Raw genomic sequence first — 16,509 nt, forward strand, 5'->3', positions numbered from 1 at the left:
ACAAGAAATCTTGATTGTGTAGGTAAAAGCCAGCATCCAACAGTAAAAATGGCAGAACGTCCCTTTGGTGCCTTAAAAGACTAATGAATGCATTTGTTTGTGCCATAGGATCATATAACTGTAAAGTTGGAAGAGACCCTGAGGGTCATCTAGTCCAACCCCCTGCAATGCAGGAATCTCAGCTAAAGCATCCATGGCAGATGGCCATCCAACCTCTGCTTAAAAAACTTCCAAGGAAGGAGAGTCCACAACATTCTGAGGGAGACTGTCCTACTGCTGAACAGCTCTTACCATCAGAAAGTTTTCCCTGATGTTTTAATCTCCTTTATTGTAACATGAATCCATTGATAGAGTACTATCATTATAACATGAGTAGGGATATAAGGAAACTCATCTTGTGGTGATGAATATAAAGTTAGGTATATGATGGTGGTGGTGGTGGTGGTGATGATGATGGGTTTGTTGTTGTTGTTTAGTCGTTTAGTCATGTCCGACTATTCGTGACCCCATGGACCAGAGCACACCAGGCACTCCTGTCTTCCATTGCCTCCCGCAGTTTGGTCAGACTCATGTTGGTAGCTTCGAGAACACTGCCCAACCATCTCGTCCTCTCTCGTCCCCTTCTCCTTGTGCCCTCAATCTTTCCCAACATCAGGGTCTTTTCCAGGGTGTCTTAAAGCTGATTAATATTAGCCAACAGTGAAATGATCAAATGGGTAAATGGAACTTATGGGAGATGGTAGCCCATAAGTTGTAGAAGTCCCAGTGCTAAAGATACATCACCTTACACTGGCTTTCCAGCTTAAATTTACTTTATCAAATTCCTTAGGGATACCACATTACTTTAGTCATTGTTTTTTTGATCATCTTTCCAGATTGTGTATATTAGTAAGTTTTCATTAGCTTTCAAGGTACTTTTGCCTCGGCTGGAATAGTATAAGCACGCTCTATATATGGTCTTTTATAGTCTTACATCTTAACACTTTCAAATGAAACTGTCTGAATCTTCTTATGCAGTGTGATTTACAATTTTCTTGATCCAGACTTCAGTGAAAGAGCTGTGTGTTGAATGATGACAAGACTGGGCCCTAAGGCAATGGCTATGAAAAAGGAAGGGATTGAACCGACAGAATTTTAAAGAATCTTTTTTTTTCTAGAAACATGGGCCAAACAGTATTCCACAGCCAGACAACTAGATAACAGAACTAAGGGGAAATAAGTTTAGTTCACCAGGATCTATTTGTATGCTTGAAAATAGCTACAGCTTTTTATATTACTTTAATACAAAAACAATCCTAGTTAATTCCAGTTATTGGTTTAGATGAGAAGTTTGCCGGATCCTCATTTATAATATAAATTTGCTGTCAAAAGTTCACCCTAGATTTTAGCAGGTGCCCACTAATAAAAAAAAATTGGACTGAAAATGTAGCTTGAAATGGTGAAATTTCATAAGCACTAAAATAAAATGTGCATGTAAATCTGATGCACTTGCTATTTGAAACTGTTAAGTATAAAGAACTTTGCTTGTTGCTTTATGCACTGAAAGTTGGAAACACATGATTGTGGGCTCTTCCTTTCACTCCTGAAAGGTGCAAACTTCTAGAAACAGATTCAGTTTTTCTTTTTCAGTCTTCCCCTTGCTCAACCAGTTGCACCGGCTTCACTGATGTACAGAAGAGTAATGCGCAGTGGTGTGTAACTGAAAGTAAGTGCATGGTGAGTGAATTATATTGGAATTCTCTGTTCCTTTTTCAGCCTCCAAGAAGTGACTCATCTGGTGGGGTAGAGCCACAGCAATAGCCTCCTGGCAAAAGCATCGCTGTCACTTACTCAGAGGTACACACAGTACTAAAGAAGAAGTTGCACGGGCACACTGGCGGAGGCAATTCTGCACAGCCCAGACCTCACTGCCACCTACCACACCCAGTAAACATTAGTAATGCCCCTGCTGGGAGGCTGTTGCTACAGCTCCTCACCACCAGGCAAGCTACTCCTGAAACCTCCAAATTTGAGAGGGCTTTCAGTCATTGGAATCACTGGTGGAGGGGCAGGGGGAGCACACCGCCCCCAGCACCATCGGGGAGGGGGGTACCAGTGGAGGGGGTACCATCCTGGCTGCCCCCAGACACGCGCCCCGCACCACGCCGGGCACCATCCCCCCGTGGGTGGCGCGGCACGCCCCCAGGACACCTGCCACGTCCCCACAGGTGCCATGCCACATCCCGGGACACATGCCAACCCCCCGGGACGTGCGCCAGCCACGCCCCCGCCTGCTCTCCGCCCCTGGTGCCAGAGCATGCAGCTTTGCCACTAGTTGGAATGATAAAGGTAGGATTCTGAATTTTGAGTCATAACAAGATTACTATTCAGGTTTCCAGTTTAAGTCAAGTATTTCTGCTCTCTTCTCTTCATTCTCCAATAATGCCACCACATTCATATAATATTGGCTACACAGCATAGTTATGGCTTCACTTTTACCCATTAATCCATGAAGAAATGCCATCACTCGCAATTGGCTTCATTTGTTCCATAGCCTGATCACTCTCTAACCCCTTTCAGACTCTCTCATGTACTGTGAGTCTGTATAACCACAATCATACTCCCTGCTCAACACACATCTTTTGTAAGATATCTTATTGACTAAGTAATCCAAGACAGAAAGAGAAATAGTAATGGGGGTGGAAAATGCAAAGAAGCAGTAGTAGGGGAATCAATGACACTAAACAGGAGAAAAAGGCAGATAGTCATGTAACCAAAGTCTTATGTTCCCCCTCTCCTATAGCACTAGACCAGTCAAATATTAGACCTTTCAGCTAATTTTGAGGTGGGGTGTTGGGGGGCTTTGAAACAAGGACATTGGAGGTCCTGAAATGGGTGGGGGGGGAGAGAAATGGTTGGGAGGTGGATGCTTTTTTTTTATAAGGATAAATGTTTGACTACCGGTATAAGGTCTGCAGCCCAGTATTATTTCTCTCTCACACACACATTTTACATATGTTGAAGGCGATTTACAGACATACCATAAAACAATCTTCCCTGGTATTCCAAATTAATTACTGGCAGATTATTTGTTCTTATCCTGTTGATTTTAATTAGGCCCTGATTTGCATGGCACTAGCTCAACAGAGCTTAGCTTCAGGTGCATCAGCAGCTCTTTCAGCGCCACATCACAAAACGCGGCATTGCTACTATGCTAGGATCACAGTCTAATGCATATGCACATAAACATACCATCTCTGTTTAACACAGAAAAATAAAATGAAAAAATAATCATGAAAACATGCAGCAGTTTTTGAAAACATTTGAATATTTATTAAGACATACATTGGAAAGACTGGGAATAGAGCTGTTTCCTTCTGAATTTGATCCTCTGTTTGCCAAATGTTTAAATTATATGTTTTCTTAGTGCTAAGGAAACCAGCTTGGCTTTATCTTCTATTTGAATTTCTCTGTTAAATTCATACTCCTCCCGCCCCTTGTGACTGTGTCAGCAGCAATGTGTAAAGCTCTGGAAAAGAAATGGAAATGTATACTAGAAAATTGCAATGCATTCATCCAGAAGGTATGTTGTATCTGGCGTATACACCACAGCAAAACCAGAATACCGAGAGCCCCTAGTGTGCTTGTGTTGGACTTTCAGTGTTGTGGCTCCTTTAACATAGGGTTCATTGCAATTTGACATAAGGTATGCTCCAGAAATCTACTCTTTTACATCAGGGGTGGGGAACTGATCTCTCCCTACCCCCACAGGTCATGTTTGACAGGTGGAGTGGGGTGCCTGCCGTCAATCACCTGATGTTACAATGATACCAGGTGACACATTTTCACTCTGTGTAGTGCACAGCATTGTGAAGCCCCAACTATCAGCTGATTGTCAAACCTTTGAAGTGCTGCACATAGCTCTCGGTTGCTTCTTCTGCCTCTTGAGAAAGACTTTCAGGTTTTGTAGTGTTGCACACCAGCCCAGTGTCCAAACAGTGTGAATTTGCAGGGGTTCCAGGCGCTTAAGCAGGGTTTGTGTTTCCTTTTGGAAGGAGGTACAGCAGAGACTGGTATTTTTATGATATATGGTTTATTTACACATATATACAACCTGAGCCTACGATGGAGGGGTGCACACAATTAACACTCTGAAAGGGTCTTGTTTCTCCCAAGATGTTTGGATTCAAACATTGCTTTTACTTTCCAGCTTGCTGCTTTTCCCTCTAGCTCACATCACTGCAACTTTTAACTCTAAATTTTGGCTTTTCCCTTCTAACTAACTGTGAGCTGGGGGAGGGGCCTCACCCATTTGCAATCTTACACAGAGCCCCTTTCCTTTGTTCCCCTTAATGGACCATCACCTCATCAGGAAGCTAGCCTAGTTTATATTTTAACACTTGCTGGATCCAGGGATTAGAAGGGTCTTGGCATACAGCCTACTGCCCAAACTCATAACGTTATAAAAAGGTCACAGGATTCTCCAGCTGTCATAGCCAGAATAAGACATAGAGGAATGTTAGCCATTTTTAAAGTCTAAAACTATTGCATCCAGGGTCTGGTTATGTCTAGTGATTTCTTAATGACTTCTGCAAAACAGAGAACATATTGAAAACCTAAGGGTATTGTTGTTGCAAGAATCCTTCTGCCCAGACTGAGATATATTATAAGCATAATATCATAGGAGCACTAATCATCCTTGGAAATAGATCTTGAAAGCATATTAAAGCACTATACCTTCACTCATCATCAGCAGCATCAGTTTAAATAAAACTAGAAGAAAGCAAGAATGATACTGACTAGGAAAAAATATCACTTAAGATACTCTCACTTCAATATTCTTTCAAACAGAATTTATTATTGGCCCCTATGACACAAGACAGGCTAACAAAATGGAAATTTATTAGCAGCCAAAATGATGGGTTGAAATTTTTTTTGGTGGATAATGATTAATAGGCCTAAATTGCAGAAATATAATTAATGCATTTGGAGGCATGAGTTTGGTTATAAGAGGAGCAGCTGTATTGAGGAGATGTAGGAGAAAACATCTTATTTTGTTGGATGATATATGTAGGCACTCATCATACATCCTCAATAGCTGTGAGCCAATGTGGATGGTCACAGGAATTGGTTATTTTTGTAGTGAATTTCATATCATTCACTTGTATCGCTTAGAACAACTCACTGTAGAGTTAGGGCCATCTGGCTATCTATATCAACAGTATTCACCAGTGGCCAATTCTCTGAAGAGTGAAAACTCACCACATACATGCACACTGATGTACAGCCAAGAATTTGTGAGGCAATTGTCACAGGCACATTTAGATTGCAACCACAACAAGTCCCCCAACCCCATCTACTGTACATGTGTTTGTGTGATATACATTGCACCAAAACTGATAAAAATGCTCCTTCCACCCACAAGTTAAAATGCTGGGAAATTTTTATTTGCTCATATACTAAAGGAATAATAGAGATAATATGATGAGGAGAATAAGAGGGGCTTGTAGTGGAGATTCAATGCTCTATTACTTAAGGATAAAGAATTTCTAATAGCCATTAAAATAAAACCCAAAAAGCATATAAATTTTAATTTTGGCTTTGTATCATACCATAATGTATTGGGAGCTTTTATAGTGACTTTCAGAAGCTGGGTTTTTAGGAAATGCCTAGGGCAAGAAAAACTGGAGCTATTAAGAAAGCTAACAATAAAAAAATTAGAACATCAAAATTCCACAGTAAAAAGCTTATGCAGAAGCATTATACATTAAGGTGCTATTGAATAATATTGCTGTTAAAGGAGCCAATTATTTTTATGGAACAAATAAATTTTTCTATGATAATTCAAATAAAACTGGTAAATGGTTAACAGCCTTAATAAAAGGGGAAGAAGAATGTCAACATAACAACAATTTATACAAAATGAGTGGTGATAATGAACAATGAGGATGAGATAAGCAATGGCTCCAAAGGGTATGGTTAGCCTACATAAATCCAACACTTGGGTTACGGAAGGTTTGGGGGCCCAGCAGTCAAACATTAAGGACAGGAATGATTCCAAAATCCTCCTCCTCTGATTCTTCCTTTCCCTGGACTTTGACGTTCTAAAATACCAAATCTTGCTTCTGAAGTGGAATCTATACATTAAGGAATTATCGATTTTTAACAAATTTGGTACAGAACATTATGTATGAGCAGTTTGCATAACTTTCCATTGTTTCATGTCTCCCTCCCACACACACAAGTGACACAAGTGAAGAAAACACTTGCACAAAGCAATCACCATATGATTGTATGTATGCATATCACCAGGTTACTTTAAATGATGCACACCTCAAGTTTTGTGCACTGATAAAGGATGACCCACATGAAAAGCAGGTTTTATGTCATTGTACATATGGTGGGATTTTAATCAAATGTGCAGGATTCTGCACAAAGAGAATCTAGACTCATAGTCACACAAAAATTGCAGCGTTTTATCATGCACATGTATGCATTGGTAATGTAGAATGAAGGAAAGATAGAAGTAATCTGATGGAACTGAAAGCTCCAGTTTTTGAATTAATTTAGAAATTCCCCTACTTAAGTTGAGAATTTGGGAGGAATGGAATGCAGAGCAGAGTGGACTAGATGAAAAATATGAAATGGAAGTGAGAGAAGATATTCCTCTCATCTCTAATTTATGTGACCTCAAGCAGCTTCTTAGGCATAGGCCCCACTGAAATCACTACCCTCTCCCAAATGCCCTGACCCAAGTATTACATTCTTTTGTGGCCATTGTTTATTTTCTTAAGGCCCCTTTTAAAGTCCCATTATCTTTGGAAGTGAGGTGGGCGATACCCAGAAATAGGGCCTTCTCAGTGGTGGCACCTTGGGCTCTGGAATGCTCTCTCTTGGATGTTTTTCTGATGTCATTCCTTATTAATGCCCAGTAAAGCAGGGCCTGACAATGACATTTTGTTGTCTGAGACAAAGGACAAGGTCACTCACTCAATCTCTCTCAAATATCATTCCACATATAGAATCCAATTTGAATAGCAATTGAATCTTACGTCAACGAGTGGTGAGACAATATCATCCACTTTACATGAGGGCAGCAGCCTACCTGAGAGGACTCTGATGATAGGTTGCCCTGCAGCATCTGCTACCTGAGACACTTGCCTCATTTTGCCTGATGGTAGGGCCAGTATGCTGAAAAGTATTTTTTTAAAATATGCCCAGTAGTTTTAGATGATTTTAGAGCCCTATCCAAGATTTGCAGGCTTCACTGAGGATGGGATTTCAACACAAAGCAAGCAAAAGATGACATTTTAGGGCTGTGTGCTCACCCCTCAGCTTCGCTTCAGAGCCCAGTTCAGAACTTCAGATTGGGCCCCTATTTGATTCAGATAGCTGAGTTGGTGGCTGCCTCATGTCACGGTCTGGTCTACGGGTGAACAAAGTCCCAGCAGAGGACATCAGGACCGGGGGCAAGATGGCGAGGTGGGAGCAGGAACGGGAGTCCAGAAGCCAGGAGTCAGGAAGCCAAGGGTCTGAGGGTCAGTGGTGGAGGAAGAATCCGCACTACCCGGGGAGGAGAAAGGAAACGCCCCAGGGGTGGGGCGTCATGACGTCACATTGTGACATCACGACAGAGTGCCAGTCACTGCTTCTGCAGCCCCCTTTTAAGCCGCAGAGCGAAAAGGCGGCTCGTGGGGCTGCCGACCGTTATCGGCAGCTCCCCGCCGATCGTGCACGGCAGTCCTACGAGCCGCCTTTTTGCTCTGTGGCTCAAAAGGGGGCCATGGAAGCGGCGGTCCGACGACGGAGTGCGCCTGCGTGAAATGTTGCGCAGGCGCACTCCGGCGTCGGGCCGTGCGCTGCTGCTCCCGGGGTGATAGAGGGAGTGGCAGCGGCAGCGCATGGGAGTGGCGGGAGGGGCTGCCGCTTGTCACCCCCATGTGCCGCCATTCGCTCCTTTGTCCTGGGAGCAGCAGCACTGCACACACCGTGCGCTGCTGCTCCCGGGGCGACGGAGCGAGCGGCGGCATGTGGGGGTGACAAGCGGTGGCTCCTCCTGCCACTCCCCAAGCACTGTTGGTCACCCCGGGAGCAGCAGCGCTGCACGGATGGGGTGCTCTCTCGGTTGTGCGCTGCTGCTCCCAGGGCGACGGAGCGAGCGGCGGCATGTGGGGGTAACAAGCGGCAGCCCCTCCCGCCACTCTCCACCCGCCGCCGCTTGCTCCGTCACCCCGGGAGCAGCAGCGCTGCACAGACAGGGTTCCAGGTGGCGGGACTCCCCTTGGGGAGGGGCCACCGCTTGTCACCCCCCCCTCCCCTGGCACCCGGGGCGTACCGCCCCCGCCCCCCCAGCGACGCCCCTGCCAAGAGTCAGAGAGCCGGGATTCAAGAAACCAAGGGTCCGAGGATCAGGAAGCAAGGAGTCAAGAAGCCAAATGCAGCAAGGCATGAAGAGTGTTGCTGTGGCAAAGAGCTGAAGGGAAATGCTGACCTTATATCCCTTCCCGGATCTTGCCACCAGGTGCAGTGAGTTACCAAGCAGCCTCACTTGTGTGGCCACGCCTTGCCTCTCCAGAACAAACTTAGGAAGGCCCCAGTCCTGAGAGGCCCTGCTGGTCATGGGGCCTGGCTCCTGCACGCACTCCTGACACCTCAGACCCCAAATCCCAAGCAATATCTGGAAAACTGAAGTTTCAGCTATCCCATTGACTTGTATTGGGAAACCAAAATTTCCACAACTCTTTGTGGGGTTTTTTTTACATGGGTGCATGAAAATTACAGACATAGCAGCCCTCCGAGAGGGGATTAACCCCAACAAATTTCAGGCAGGTAGATCCAGGGGTTCAGGATTGTGATATGATTTCATCAGGGCCGTCTTAAGCATATCCGGTGCCATGGTGCAAAGATCCCTCCAGTGCCCTCCCTTTCCCAGAGTTGCTGACCTTTTTTAGGAAGGATGGCGCTGCCAGTGACACGCCCAGCTTTGTGGGGCTGGAGGAGGCAGGCAGCGGTTGGAAGGCAGCTCCTCCGGCAGGGAAAAGGCAGAGACTGGACGTGGTGGCTCCCAGCTCAGCTGGCCGCTTCATGCTGTGGTGGCTACGGCAGGTGGAGGCTCCAGGCGCGGCGCTGCTTTGGCATGGCATGGCGGAGGTGGGCGAGGGCGAGGGCAGCAAGCTAATGCTGGGAGGCGCCACGTCCAGCCTCCGCCTCTTCCCTGGCACCCTCCAGAACTTGGCGCCCTAGTGCCCTGCTCCATTAGCCTTTATGGGTAAGACACCCCTGGATTTCATAACTGAACTAGAAGCCACAGTTCTGGCTTCTTGTTCCTCTGATTCCCTTCACCAGGGGAAGAAAAACCACAGTAGTCACTTAGTAAAAGGAGCCTAAATTTATTCCTGTTTATCTGAAAGATATATTAAAAATGTAAAGGCCAGATCAATCACATTAAAGCCAAAAATACTATATAAAGCCTCCAGATGGTATGCTTATTTAATATATGCAAACTTGTGTTCCTAATACTGTCACTCTTATCTTCCTTCACCCTCATACCCTAAATTTACCTATTATGTCTCTTCCTGATCGAGGACCTCCTGCAACTTGTTAAACTCACTGACATCACTGAAACTTTGTGTGGGTTTGAGCCTATCAATGCATATCTTGTTATAATTTTGGAACTGGATTTTGAAAACAACTTTGATTTAGTTGTGCATGGCATAACAGAGCAACTATAACCAGGGCTTTCATGCATTCTTAAAATGCAATTAACTACTTTTACCTGGGTCTCAAGAGTGTATACATATTATATATATAATATTTAAAAATATATTAAAAAATATATCAAACATACCCACTTCCTTCTCATGCCAGAGATCAATGCGTGCAAAATGCCCCAGGTTCAATCCTTTGCATCTCCAGAAAGAACTGGGAGAGACTGTTGCCAGTCAGTGTAGACTAGCCTCCCTGTGCGTTGTGCCCTGCAGACGTATTGGGCCACACCTCCTGTAATCCTTTAACATTGGCCATGCTGATGGGAGTTGTAAAAATACAAAAATGTGAAGGCACCAGGTTACAAAAGGTTGGTGTCTACAATACTGAGCTAGATGGACCAACGTAGCTAGTGGACTAACTACAGTACAATATACGAGTCTCACAGTTACAAAGGTATGAATAGTAGTTGATAGGTTCTAGTATGAAGTACTAGATGGAGTAGGTAAGCAGCAGTTTTACTGATGATCTGAGGACCACTTTGTACCATTTCCAAAGAAAACGACACATTTAGGAATTAATAGGGACATTTACATATGTCTATGTCTAAGTGCACATGTAAGTGCTGCTTATCCTCTTGGGAATTGGAGCAGCTACAAACACAGTCTATTTTATGCTTATTTGTTTTTCAATTTTTACACCTCATCCCAGCAGAGCTCTTGATGCAGTTTACAACAAAATAATTAAAATCAATAAACCATTCTGGAAATACAAACAGTTGCAACATCAATGCTAAAAGTGTTAAATCACTCAAGAGCAATCGGTTTAACAAGAGAATACAACAATTCTGCGTCCAGCTATAATTAGTCAATGCCCTCTATAAAAGAGTCATGCTTATAATTTCCTTAAAAAGGGAAAGATTATTTTGGACAGATGGCTCCAAAATTTGGGCAATGCTATTGAAGCAGCTCAGAAGTCCACTACCTCTTTCTGTACCTTTGCTAGAGTGTTGTGGTGGTACACATAACAGAGTCTCTTCATAAGCTCTTGAAGAAGCGGTAGCCAATGTAGTTCTTTCTAGATGTTGTTGGACCCCAATTCCTACCACCTCTGGTTAGGAACATCTGGTGCTCACCATGTTGGCAACCCCTGTGTATGGGAAGAGGTGTTTCTTCAGGTAACCTGAGCCCCAACTGCAAAGGGCTTTAAAGTTTCAAAGCCAAAATGCCCAAAATACAGATAGTAGCCAATGCAGCTCTTTCAGAATAATCTCTCTCGTCAGTTTTTGAAAGGGCCTAACTACAGTATTTTGGACCAACTATAGTTTCCCAAGTATATTTAAAAGCAGCGCCACTGAAGAATGCATTACAGCCAGGTTAGGAGATTTCTGTTAGCGCAGGCTTTACAAAAAAAAATTGTATTGTTTAAACTTGGTTGAATAGTTTTGGTTCATAACCTCAGATTTTCTTGTATTGTTTTGATTTTCTTGTTTGTTTATACCTTGCACTGTTATTTGGCATTCTTATGTAGGCTACGTCACCCTAAAATCTATGTTTGGATCAAGGCTCAGTTTAAAAACTGTATGTATGTAGGTAGGTAGGTAGGTAGGTAGGTAGGTAGGTATAAATAAATAAATAAATAAATAAATAAATAAATAAATGCAATAATATAATCTAGAGCAGAGATAGGGAATTTATGTCCCTACAGATATTGCTGGATTACAAATCCTATCTTCCCTGACCATTGACCATGTTGGCTGGAACTGCTAGGAATTCCAAAAACCTCACCCATGATCTAGAGCCTTTCAATACATGTATTAGAGTAGTGAGGTCTCTGTTGCTCAGAGCAAGTACAATTGCAATTGTAATAGAAAGCACTCCTGGTCACAGCTGCCACTTAGAAGTCAAGTAGCAAAGCCATGCTCACAAGTACTCTCAAGTCACAGGTCTGGCTGGCTTTTTTTGAAGGGGAGTGCAATCTCATTTGAAGGAAGCTGTATATTCACTTCTTGGTTGAGTGACATTATCCCTTCACTGTTAAGACTTAACGTATCTGTATTATCTGGATGAAGCTTCAGTTTATTGGCTTTTATCCAGCCCTTTACTGACTCCAGTCAAGAGAGATACCAAATGTGAGTCACTGAAATCCAACCCATTCGTGACTTTTCCCAATGATTTCATTGTTGAAAAGGAAATAAGCAACTATCTGACTTTTAGAAGACACTTGAAGACAGCCCTGTATAGGGAAGCTTTTAATGTTTGATGTTTTACTATGCTTAATGTTTTAATTGTTAGAAGCCACCTAGAGTTGCTAGGGCAACCCAGTCAAATGGATGGAGCATAAAATTGTTGTTGTTAATGTGGGATAAATCAGCCTCAAATAACCAACATGCTTAACTCCAATTAATGCATGAATGGGTTAAGACCATAGAGTAAGCTGCCTTGCCAGGCTTAGCTAGGTCACACACCCTCACTTTGGGAGGGTTAACAAACACCTTTATTCTTTTTTTCCACCATGTGAACTCTACCAGTGAGGAGGTCTAAACTGGATGTTCCAAACTTAGACCACATGGCCATCTTTGTGTTTCTGTACAAATAATTTAGAAATATTTACCACTTTTGGAGCCTAAGTTAAACTGCCTGATTAGTCTTGCTGCTAGTATGGAAAAGTACATGAATATGACCTTTGAAGAGTTTGTAAGTAAATCATTTTTAACTTACCAAGTGTGATCTCTGTCTATGCTCTGTCTGACCCACTGATGGTAACTCTCGGGAGTAGTTTTCCAACCAGCTGGTGTTAGTATTTTTAATTTACTCTGCAATCATCAAAGCAAATCTGAGAGGATCATATTATTATTGACATTAACATATGAGTCTAACAATCCCATTTCTGAATTCTTACAACTGAACATGTAAATGACCAGCAGAGCCAAGAACAGCAGTGCTGATTAGATGTTTCCTGAGGCATTGTCTCTTTCTGTCACTAGATAACATACAGCAAACATACAGCCTTGAATACATAAAGCAAATATTTTATATAACATAATTTATGGTAAAACTTTAATGGAAATTTTCTTTTATTTGGCAAAACCAACCAAGTAGCAATTATGTAGTTAAATAAAAAAAAAATCTGGATGTTTATTGATCAGCATGTAATTTACAATAAATGCTGACACAAATTGTAGAGCTTGCATGTCATTAATTCCTGGCTCCTTCCATCATCGACTCCTTTCAACAACTTATCCAGCATGATCTAGTACACCTGACAGGTAGAATGAAGAAACAAGCCTATGTCAGCTTTTCCTGATCAAGTCTCCTCCAGATGTTTGGACTCCAACTCCTATCAGTCCAGCCATCATGGGTAGAGTTCATGAGTGTTGAGAGTTGCAGTCCAAAACATTGGGAGGACACCAAGCTGGGGAAGGCTGGCATATCAGAACACGAGAAGAGCCAGTGATCCATTCTCTCAGATGTCTGTGGGAAGCTCACAAACACTCTGTGAGCTGGAGGTAGGCTGATGGTATGACCACACACACATTCTAGGTCAGTGTTTCTCAACCTTGGGTCCCCAGCTGTTGTTGGACCTACATCTCCCATCACTCTAGAAGAAGAAGATGAGGAAGAGGAGTTTGGATTTGATATCCCGCTTTATCACTACCCAAAGGAGTCTCAAAGTGGCTAACATTCTCCTTTCCTTTCCTCCCCCACAACAAACACTCTGTGAGGTGAGTGGGGCTGAGAGACTTCAGAGAAGTGTGACTAGCCCAAGGTCACCCAGCAGCTGCATGTGGAGGAGCAGAGATGCGAACCCGGTTCACTAGATTACAAGTCTACTGCTCTTAACCACTAGACCACTGGCTTTCTTGACTACTGGTCTTGCTAGCTAGGGATGATGGAATTGTAGTCCAGCAACAGCTGGGGACCCAAGGTTGAGAAACACTGTAGGTGCTAATACTATGTGTGGCTCTACACTAGAAATGAAGGTTAAACAAAGAAACCAAAGTGTCAGCAGCCAATTTGACTCAAGGGAGTGGATTCATTGATTTCAAATATGGTCAGGCAGGATAATTTCATCTTACGTGTGGTGCAGTGTTGGACTCAAATTCACAGCATCCCCCAGCCAGGAATACTAGCAATGGCCACAGAAGTCCAGTGACATCTGGGAGTCCACACTTTCCACCTCCCTGGGTTATAGTGTTAGACCCTGGGCCAAGGAGGCATAGGTTCAAATCCTCACTGAGTCACAACTCACTAAAAATCCAATTTAATCGGAATTAAGTCCCATTGATTTCAAAGAAAGTTATGCCCTAAAATGTATTCTTAGGATTGCAGCATTTCCTCCAAATATATCAAGGAGCTAAGCAAGTTTCTCTCCACTACTCCCATTTATCATCACAACAACCCTGTCAGCCTAACCTATCTGAGTGGTTGTGAGGATAAAAGTGAGAGAGAACAAATACATATGCTGCCTTGAACTCATTGGAGGAAAGCTAGGGTACAAGTGTTGTCAGTAACTAAAATTTAACATGTAGTGCTTAAAATGCATGTTTTCCTATGGTTATCTTAAACATATACCTGCATCAGATTACTTGTGGCTTCTGTGGTTATTGGGTGAAGTTATTGTTCTGACGTAACAGTTTTTGATCCACATGTAACATTCACATTAATGTAGTCCACTAGAATGCAAGAAACCTTGAGTTGCATAGATCTTACTGAAATCAAACATTAACTGTTCATGCAGATTTTAATGGGGCCAACATGTGACTCAGCCTTTGGGTTTATGTTCTGTGTTTCCCACATGCTGTACACCTAAACTGTAATAACAATTCAGTTAAATCTTTACAATATTTTAAAGTGAAATGGTTGTCTAAAAATAAAAACGAACTTATTATAGTTGTATAATATTCCACATAATGTAAAGCCCCGAACAAAAATATTTTGCTGCTGCTGTTACCAGGTTATGGTGGCAGGCAGTGAAGTGTAACTGCGGTAACAACAGAGACCTTATTTTCATGAGTAAGAAACATAATGAAATATTGTTGCTTACAGCCTATTTAAGTGGAGCAATACCATACCAATTAATATGTTTATATTAGGGCATTGGTATGTGTTCTTCTGGAATCCTAAAATGTTCTTCAGGAAATGCTCAATACATCAAGGTAACAATTATTGTAAAGTTAATTTAAAATATGAATAGGCCCTGAATACTTCACACAGTAAAGTTCACCAGTAGCAACATCTGCACTTAACATTGCAGTGACCCTGTAAATCTTTATAACAGGAGGTAGCCAGCGAAACCAAGTCAGCCATTTGTGGCACAGATTCTTTTAAATGACAATGGGTGACAAACAGTATGGCAATTTCAAGCTGCCTTTAGAATCCTAGATAAATTCTGCCCACAGCAATGTGTTTACTACCTGTCTTGTTGACAAAATAATTCCTATTCAGTATGTCTTCAGGATCACTAGCCTGCCTGCAAAATCTGAACTTAGGATACATCTAAGGTCAGCCTTGTTGTTCTATTTTATGGATCATTTCCAATTAGTATCATTCACTGATTGTGTCCTTGGGGGAATGCAGCTACCAACTGCAAATTAAACCTCTGTCACTCCTATGCAGTAAGGCTAGAAGGGGTGGGGGAAGTAAGCTTTGGTAGAGAGGTGTATACTTTCCATTATTTTGTCACTAATATTTGAAGAGGGAGTACAGCTGCAACCAAGGAAGTTGAAATTAAAAGCTTCAATTTTCAATGCTTGCTTCTGGTTAACATCATACTAAAAGTGAACAACACTACCCCAATACCCACTAAAACTAAAGCCATAGTTAATTTTCTTGTTGGGAAAGGGAGTGCCATTTGAGCACTACCTCACACAGACAGACACATTCATAGGTCCCAGGTAAGGAAAAGGCAGGCAGCACAGCAGTTCCAACTGAAGTTGGTAAAACACCCAGCCCATTTATTACACTGTGACTGGCTTCACGACTGAAGCAGCACAAGATACTGCCTTAATGTTTGCATTAGGATAGTGATGCCCCTGCCAACGTGTTGAAATGTGGGTATGTTGTAGTGATAGGCAAAAACAGGCATGGGGAAACTACTGTTGGAAAAAGAAAGCAAAACAGCCCTGTTGTGGTCTTTCCGAGTACAGCCCTTATTCTGAAGATCTTTTATCCATAAATATTTGGGACCACACCCACCAAGAATACTGCTGGTTGGGCGTCATTGATAAAGTCCACATCCATACTTTCATTCTTTTAAAAGAATACGAGTCAATTACAGATGAGGGCAGTAGGGCTGATTATGCAGGACAGGACAACTATGTAGCATACTACTAACAAATGAAAATGGTTGGGAGCGTCGAGAAACAATTGGCATCTGCAGTTACCTCACCTTGCCTTAGTGATAAAGTTGCCTCTGCCTTTAGTACACATGCCAGCAGGATACCTATGCACTAGTTCATTTAATCAATATGATTTTAAGGCCAAACGTTGAACTAGGATCCACAGAATTAATATTTTATACAATTATCACCAAGAACATTCCAGCTGTCCAATATTGTACTAAATGATATACCGTGGAATCTGCAAATGAAAGGCTGGCTTATTTCTTTCAGGAAGCAGGCTAAAATTAAAATGTCCCAATACGAAGGAAATCTTGTGCATATTCAGCAGTTGGTAACAACTTTAAATTGTTGTTACCAGAAATAAGCCTAACTTTACTGTGCTTATATTAGAACAGGATGTTTAAACCTGCTGCTGTAAAACACCAGTCAGCAGTCCTTCATCAGAAACAGTGGTAGGCTGATCAGAGAAGAGATAATTCTTT

The sequence above is a fragment of the Lacerta agilis genome, chromosome 12 (genome assembly GCF_009819535.1).
Source record: "Lacerta agilis isolate rLacAgi1 chromosome 12, rLacAgi1.pri, whole genome shotgun sequence".
Classification (NCBI taxonomy): Eukaryota; Metazoa; Chordata; class Lepidosauria; order Squamata; family Lacertidae; genus Lacerta; species Lacerta agilis.